Genomic DNA, 9,603 nt, shown 5'->3' with positions numbered 1-9,603 from the left:
AAAAAAAAAAAAAAAACAGTTGGAAGTGAATGAAATGACAAACATATAATTCAGCATACGGATGGCAAGGAAGCTCATCAAGATTCAGGAGAAAGTTGAAACCCAATCCAAGGAATACAGTAAAATGATCTACGAGCTGAAAGATACAATAGTCATTTTAATAAAGAACCAAACTGAACTTCTAGAGCTGAAAAATTCACTACAAGAATTTCATAATACAATCAGAAGTATTAATAGTACAATAGACCAAACTGAGGAAAGAATCACAGATCAAAGACTGGCTCTTCAAATCAACCCAGTCAGACAAAAATAAAGAAGAAAGAATTTTTAAAAACAAAAAAAAAAACTCCAAGAAATAAGAGATTCCGTAAAGAGACCAAATCTATGATTCACTGGCATTCCTGAGAGAGAAGAAGAGAGATAAACAACTTGGAAAATATATTTGAGAATACAGCCCATGAAAATTTCCCTAATCTTCCTCGAGAGGTTGGTATGCAAATCCAAGAAATACAAAGGACCTGGCTAGATACTATACAATATGACTATCCCCAAGGCACACAGTCATCAGATTCACTACAAAATAAAAAATCTTAAAGGCATCTAGAGAGAAGAGTCAAGTCATTTTACAGAGGAAACCCCATCAGGCTAACAGGAGACTTCTCAGCAGAAACCTTAGAAGCCAGAAGAAATCAGGGGACCTCTGTTTCGTGTTCCTGAAGAAAAGAATTCCAAGTAAGATTTCATATCCTGCCAAACTAAGCTTGAAACGTGAAATAGAAATAAAATCCTTCTTAGACAAGCAAACACTGAGAGAAGTCATTTCAATTAGAACAGCCTTATGAGAGGTCCTTAAGGGCATGTTAAACATGGAATCAAAAGAACAACACCAGCTACCACATAAACACACTTAAGCACATATGCCACAGGCACTACAAAGCAATCACACAATCAAGTTGACAAAACAACCAGCTAACAACATAATGACAGAATCAAAATCTCACATTTCAAAAGTAACCCTGAATGTAAATGAACTGAACACCCCACTTAAAAGGCATAGAGTGGCAAGCTGAATAAGAAGACAAGACCCAACTATTTGCTGTCTTCAAAAGACCCATCTCACATGTAACAACACCCACAGGCTCAAAGTAAAAAGATGGAGAAAGATTTACCATGCAAACAAAAACAAACAAACAAAAAAATAGCAAGAGTTGCTATTCTTATATCAGATAAAAAAAGTTTTAAACCAGTATAAAGAAGGGCATTACATAATGATAAAGAGTACAAGCACACAAGAAGACTTAACTATCCTAAAAAATATACACACCTACATTGGGGCACCCAGATTCATAAAACAAGTTATTCTTGACCTACAAAAAGACTTAAGACAACCACACAACAATAGTGGGAGACTTCAACACCTCACTGACAGCATTAGTCGGTCAAGGCAGAAAACTTACAAAGAAACTATGAACTTAAACTCAACACTTAACCAATTAGACCTAACAGACATCTACAGAACACTCTACCCAACAATGACAGAATATACATTCTTCCCACATGCACACAGAACATATTCTAAGATGAACCACATGCACAGTCATAAACCGAACTTCAATAAATTCAAAAAAATTGAAATAATACCAATCATATTATTGGACCACAGTGCAATAAAAATGAAAATCAAAGATATCTCAAAACTACACAAATACATGGAAATTTAACAATTTGCTCCTGAATAATTCCTGTGTAAGTACTGAAATTAAGGTAGAGATCAAAAAATTCATTGAAATTAATGAAATTAGGAACACAACATGCCAAAATGTCTGGAATGCAGCTAAAACAGGGTAAGAGGAAATGCCTTCAAAAAGTTAGAAAGATCTCAAATTAACAATCTAACATTGAACGTAAAAGAACTAGAAGAAGAAAGAACAAACTAACCCTAAAGCTAGCAGTTCCTCTCTAACAATAATCAGAGAAGAATAAAATGAAATTGAGATGCAAAACTCCATATGAAAAAATCAATGAAAACAAGAATTCATTCTCAAAAAAAAAAAAAAAAACAAGATTAACATATGGCTAACTAGATTAACAATGAAAAAAAGAGAAAATCCAAGTAAGTACAATAAGAAAAGACAGCAATGACATTACAACTGATCCCAAATAAATACAAAATATCCTCAGAGAATACTATGAACAACTCTATACACACAAATTAGAAAATCTAGAGGACATGAATAAATTTCTGGAATCACACAATCTGTCCAGATTGGCTCAGGAAGATATTGAAACCCTGAATGGACCAATATCAAGCTCTGAAATTAAATCAGTAATTTAAAAAACCTACCAACCAAAACTAGCCCTAGAACAGATGGATTCACCAATGAATTCTATCAGATGTACAAAGAAACACTGGTACCAATCCTACTGAAACTTTTCCAAAAATCTGAAGAGAAGAGGCTCCTCCCTAACTTATTTTAGGAAGCCAGTATTAGCCTAATACCAAAGCCTTACAGGAACACAGTGAAAAAATAAAAGTTTAGGCCAATATCCCTGATGACACAAAAATCCTCAACAACATACTAACAAACTGAATCCAGCAGCACATTAAAAAGTTAATACACCAGAATCAAATAAGCTTTAATTCCCTGGGTGCAAGGCTGGTTCAACATATGCAAATCAATAAATGTGATTCACCACATAAACAGAACTAAAAGCAAAAACCATATGATTACTTCAATAAATACAGAAAAAGCTTTTGATTAAATCCAAAATGTCTTTATGATAAAAACCCTCAACAAACTAAGCACTGAAGGAACATACCTCAAAATAACAAGAGCCATATAACAAACCCTCAGCCAACATTATACTGAAAAGGCAAAAACTGGAAGCATTCCCCTTGATAACTGGAATAAGACAATGATGCCCACTCTCACTACTCTTATTCAACATAGTACTGGAAGTACTAGCCAGTGCAATCATGCAAGGAAAAAGAAATACAACACAAATAGGAAAAGAAGTCATTAAACTTTCTCTCTTTGCTGCCGATATGATTCTATACCTAGAAAGCCCTAAAGACTCCCCAAAAGCCTACTAGAACTGATCAATGACTTTAATAAGGTTTCAGAATACAAAATCAACGTACACAAATCAGTAGCATTTCCATACACCAATAATGTCCAGGCTGAGGGTGAAATTGAGAACATAATCCCATTTACAACAGCCACAAATAAAATGAAATACCTAGGAATACAACTAACTAAGGGGGTGAAAGATCTCCACAAGGATAACCACAAAACACTGCTGAAATAAATCAAATAAATGAAAAAACATTCCATGTTCTGGATGGAAAGAATCAATATCATTAAAATGGACACACTGCCCAAAGGAATCTATAAATTCAGTGCTATACCTATCAAACTACCAACATCATTCTTCACAAAATTAGAAAAAGATATTCTAAAATTCATACGGAATAACAACAAAAACAAGCCCAAATAGCCAAAGCAATCCTAAGCACAAAGAACAAATGTGGAGACAGCATGCTAGCCAACTTCAAATGATATTACAGGGCTACTGTAACCAAAACAGCATGGAATTGGTACAAAAAACAGACACACAGACCCATGAAACAGAGTAGAAAACTCAAAAATAAAGCCACACATTTACAACCATCTGATCTTTGACAAGCCTGACAAAAACAAGCAATGGGAAAAGGAACTCCTATTCAATAAATGGTGCTGGGATAACTGGCTATCCATACGCAGAAGAATAAAACTAGACCCTTACCTCTCACCATATACAAAAATTAACCTAAGATGGATTAAAATTTTAAATGGAAAACCTCAAACTATAAAAATTCTAGAAGAAAACCTAGGAAATGCACTTTTCAACATTGGTCTCTGCAAAGAATTTTTGGCTCAGTCCCCAAAAGCAATTGCAACAAAAACAAAAATTGATGAGTGGGACCTAATTAAACAAAAGAGCTTCTGCACAGCAAAAGAAACTATTAATAAAGAGACAACCTACACGATAGGAGAAAATATTCACAAACTTTGCATATGCCAAGGTCTAATAGCCAGAATCTATAAGGGACTTAAATCAACAAGCAGCTCTTTTCTGGCTGGACCCATGGATGGTGTAGAAGAGAAGAAGAAGGTTCCTGCTGTGCCAGAAACCCTTAGGAAAAAGCGAAGGAATTTCACAGAGCTGAAGATCAAGCGCCTGAGAAAGAAGTTTGCCCAAAGGATGCTTCAAAAGGCAAGAAGGAAGCTTATCTACAAAAAAGCAAAGCACTATCACAAGGAATATAGGCAAATGTACAGAATTGAAATTTGAATGGTGAGGATGGCAAGAAAAGCTGGGAACTTCAATGTACCTTCAGAACCCAAATTGGTGTTTGTCATCAGGATCAGAGGTATCGATGGTGTTAGCCCAAAGGTCTGAAAGATGTTTCAGTTTCTTCGCCTTCATCAGGTCTTCAATGAAATCTTTGTGAAGCTCAACAAGGCTCCAATTAACATGCTGTGGACTGTAGAACCATATATTGCATGGGGGTACCCAAATCTGAAGTCAGTAAATGAACTAATCCACAAGCATGGTTATGGCAAAATCAATAAGAAGCAAATTGCTTTAACAGATAACACTTTGATTGCTTGATCTCTTGGTAAATATGGCATCATCTGCATGGAGGATCTGATTCATGAGATCTATACTGTTGGAGTACGCTTCAAAGAAGCAAATAACTTCCTACGGCCCTTCAAAGTATCTTCTCCACAAGGTAGAATGAAGAAAAAGACCAGCCATTTTATTTTTCTAAGCTAGTCAGTTAATAAATAGTACCTGCTCTCAAATTGAAAAAAAATAAAAAACAAACAAGCAAAAACAATCCCACTCAAAAAGGGTCAAAGGACATTAACAGACACTTCTCAAAAGAAGACATACAAGTGGCCAAGAAACATGAAAACATGCTCATTGTCACTAATCACTAGAGAAATGCAAATCAAAACCACATTGAGATACCATCTCAAAGCAGTCAGAATGGCTATTTTTAGAAAGACAAAAATACAAGATATATTGGTGAGGCTGCAGAGAAAAGGGAATGCTTATACACTGCTTTTTGGGAATGTAAGTTAGTTCAGCCACTGTGCCAAGCAGTTTGGACGTTTCTCAAATAATTTAAAACAGAGCTACCATTCAACCCCACAATCCCATTACTAGGTATATACCCAAAGGAAAATAGATCATTATACCAAAAAGACACATGCACTTCTGTGTTCATCACTGTGCTATTCAGAATAGCACAGACCTGGAATCAACCTAGGTATCCACCAATGGTGGACTCGATAAAGAAAATATGGTACATATATACCATGGCATATGATGCAGCTATAAAAAAGAATCAAATCCTGTTATTTGCAGCAACATGGATGGAGCTGCAGGCCATAATCCTAAGCGAACTAACATAGGAACAGAAAACCAAGAACCATATATTTTCACTTATAAGTGGGAGCTAAACATTCAGCACACAGGGACATAAACATGAGAAAAATAAACACTGCAGACTACTAGACTAAAGGACTTCTACCCAGAATATATAATGAACTCTGACAACTTAATAATAAAAATGAACAATCCAACTAAAAATGCGCAGAGGAACTGAACAGCCATTTCACTATATATAAATGGCTAATAAGCACATGAAAATATACAGAACATCACTAGTCATTAAGGAAATATAGGCTGGGCACAGTGGCTCATGTCTGTAATTCCAGCACTTTGGGAGGCCAAGTCAGGAAGATTGCTTGAGGCCAGAAATTTAAGACCAGCCTGAGCAACATAGTGACACCTCATCTCTACAAAAAAAAGTTTTTAAATTAGTCATGCATGGTGACATGCATGTGTAATCCCAGTTACTTGGTGAGAGGATCACTTGAGCCCAGGAGTTTGAGGCTGTAGTGGGGTATAACTGTACCACTGGACTCAAGCCTAGACGAAAGAGTGAGACTCTGTCTCAAAAAAAAAAAAAAACCCAAGACTTGAAAAGATAACAAGTGTTGGTAAAAATATGGAGAAAAGGGAGCCTTTGTACACTATTGGTGGGGATATAAACTGATACAGCCATTATGGAAAACAGTATGGATATTCCTCTAAAAACTGAAGATAGAACTACTATATGATCCAACAATCCTATTTCTGGGTATATATACAAAGGATTTGAATTATGTACATCAAAGAGATAACTGCTGTCTCATATTCACAATAACATTGCAATAAACATGGAATCACTGCAGTAAGTTATGGAATCAACCTACGTGTCTATCAACCTAAGTGTCCATCAACCAATGGACACCAAGAAAATGTGGTATATATACACAATAGAAACACTTAGCCATTTAAAAGAAGGAAATTACATCATTTGGGACACCATGGGTGAACCTGGAGGTCATTAGTATAAATGAAATAAGCCAGGCATGGAAAGACAAATTCCACATGAAATCTAAAACAATTGAACTCAGGGAAGCAGACAGCAGAGTGGTGGATACCAAAGGCTGCAGAGTGGGGATAATAAAGAGATGTTAGTCAAAGTGTACAATGTTTAAGTTACACAGCAGGAATAAATAATAAATATCTGAGGTTTGGATATGTTAATTAGCTTGATTCAATCGTGTGTGTGTGTGTGCATGGAAAAAAATCATACCATCACTTTGTACCCTGTAAATATATACAGTTATCATTTGTTAATATCCAATAAAAAACACAAAGTGAACAATTCAGTGAAAAAAATATATATCACTGGTGAAACCCTGTCTCTACTAAAAATACAAAAAAATTAGCTAGGCATGGTGGCAGGTGCCTGTAGTCCCAGCTACTCAGGAGGCTGAGGCGGGAGAATGGCATGAACCCGGGAGGTGGAACTTGCAGTGAGCCGAGATGGTGCCACTGCACTCCAGCCTGGGTGACAGAGTGAGACTCCATCTCAAAAAAATAAATAAATAAAAATTAAAAATAAAAAATATATATATTTATGTATATACATATAGTTATATACATATATATTTCTATTTTATACATATATATGTATGTCTCACAATTGTGCTGTTCTGGGGAAATAAGGTTTTAGCTGTAAACCTACTTTCCCTAGGATTTTCTTCTCTATCATTCATGCCCCCGGTGATATATTGTTGAGGTCCATCTGATGAAAAGCTTTGCCAATTTCTGACCCATATTTCTTATAGAAATATGAAAAAGAAGTATCTAGTTAGGAAAAGAAGCATCCAGCCTTGGAAAGTTAAAGTCACTATAACCACATAATTCTGCCAAGGACCACTCATTCTTCTTGATATTTGTTCACATTGGTCCAGATGTGTGCTAGCTGCAGGGGATTCAGTGATGATCCAAACAGACATGGCTCTTGCCTTAGTAGCTCATTGTCTAAGTGAAACAGAAATGTACTGGATAATTCTATTTGGTCTTACTGATATCCTGGCCTATGCCTGAATCAATCACTAAAGTAAGTTTGGGCCACATCTCCACACCTGAGGTTTAAAAAAAAAAAAAATGTAGATTAAGGAGATAGGCAAGGAGCACAAGTATGAAGAACTTATCCAGATAAACCACATAAAGAGTTCTCAAAGAAAAGGTGGAATGCCAGGGGAAATACTATAACCAGAAATAATAAAAATAAAATATGCTGGGCAAACACACCAGAAATCCTTTTCCATGAACAGTACAATTAAGAAAGAATACACATAAATGCTATTTCGTAAGATATGTGAGGTTTTACAAGGCAACTTACCTGGGAAGTTCACCAAGAAAAGTATCTATTTTTATTCTATTACAACCAAACATGAAGGGTAATGTACCTACTCTTTGGGGGAATTCTGTTACCAAACCTGGTGATATAACTCTCTACCTATATAAAACCAACATGTTTAGTTCTTACGTGAGTGAGAACACGCAATATTTGTCTTTCTGTGCTTGGTTTATTTCACTTAACATAATGACCTCCAGTTTCATCCACATTCCTGCAGATGACCAGGTTTCATTACTTTTTTCTGGCTGAGTAGTATTCCATTGCATATATGCATACCATATTTTATTTATCCATTCATCTGTTGATGGACACTTAGATTCATTCCATATTAAAGGTTTCTTTTTCTTTTGAGACAGAATCTCACTCTGTCACCAAGGCTGGAGTACAGTGGCACAATCATGGCTCACTGCAGCCTCAACCTCCCTGTGCTCAAAACAATCCTCTCATCTCAGCCTCCCAAGTAACTGGGACCATGGACCAAACCTGGATAATTTTTCTATTTTTTGTAGAGACAGGGTTTTGCCATGTTATCTAGGCTGGTCTCGAACTCCTGGGCTGAGGCAATCAGCCTGCCTTGGCCTCCCAAAGTGCTAGGATTACAGGCATAAGCTACCATGCCCAGCCTAAAGTATTTTTAATTAAGGTATATACATCGTGTTTTTAGACATAATGGTATTGCATACTTAATAGACTACAGTACAGTGTAACCATAACTTTCAAAACTTCATATGCAACAGGAAAGTAAAAATTCAAGTGATTTGCTTTATTGTAATATTCACTTTATTGCAATATTTGCTTTACTGCAATGGTCTGGAACAGAACCTGCAATATTTCCAAAATATCCCTGTAAAATATTCTCCATTTTTCCCATGCAGCATTGATTTAGCACATAAACAAAAAAAAAATGAAAGACCTATAAATAATAATTTACCTAATACTCTATTCAGGGCATTCATCAGTCTGTGCCACATGGTACAGAAATCCCCAGGACGCAGAGTTCAGGGCAGGCAAAGAAGCTAGTAATTGAGATAGGAAATCTATGAGAAGAAAAAGCCATAGAAGAGGGAGTTACCAAAACTAAGCATAAATTGTAAGCATACAGCTGTAATCTAAGTATAAAATCTAAGTACAAACTAACTTCCAAACTGTGAGATTCCAAAAAGTCTGGTAAAGCAACAGTTGGAAAGCTGAAAAGTCTGAACAGAGGTTTCAGCTGTACCTAATTCAGGGAGAGTGTATTTTAAGTTTGAATCCTGTCAAGTTAAAGAGGTTTGATAAACATCTTTGACTCTCTAGTGTATCTGCAGAAAGTAGTAATGCCATAGGAGTAAAGACTATGTCTTAGGACTATAGATTCACACTAAGACTAAAAGAAAAATGAAAACAGACCTGCTCTAGAAAAATGTTAAACAAAGTCTACACTAGTTTAAGGTGATCAGCCAATAACTACACTGTCTGCTTGAAATTTAAAAAAAAAAAAAAAAAAAAAAAATCACTCTTCAGGGAACAAGAGCAAAATCCAGATTCTCCAGGGTATATCAAATATAATTTCCAGTTACAATAAAAATTACTCTACAAGGTAATAAAAATGTGACCTATAATTAAAAGAAAACGCAGTCAATAGAAAGAAACCCCAAACTGACACACATGTTACAAACAGCAGACAAGAACTTTAAAGATGATATTATAAATATAATCAAGGACTATAAGAAAGAATGATCATGATGAATGAAAAGATAGAAAATCTCAGCAAAAAAAAAAATTATAAAAATAACCAAGTAGAAACTCTA

General features: G+C 35.6%; 1 pseudogene; it reads left to right on the top strand.

Annotated features, from left to right (window-relative positions):
• The first annotated feature begins 3,762 nt into the window (after positions 1–3,762).
• LOC105535626 lies at positions 3,763–4,821 on the top strand (annotated as a pseudogene).
• The last annotated feature ends 4,782 nt before the right edge of the window (positions 4,822–9,603 follow it).

This window comes from Mandrillus leucophaeus, unplaced genomic scaffold, assembly GCF_000951045.1.
Source record: "Mandrillus leucophaeus isolate KB7577 unplaced genomic scaffold, Mleu.le_1.0 Scaffold1488, whole genome shotgun sequence".
Lineage (NCBI taxonomy): Eukaryota > Metazoa > Chordata > Mammalia > Primates > Cercopithecidae > Mandrillus > Mandrillus leucophaeus.
Note: the sequence above shows the minus strand (reverse complement) of the source record. Positions and strands in the feature narration are given on the sequence as shown.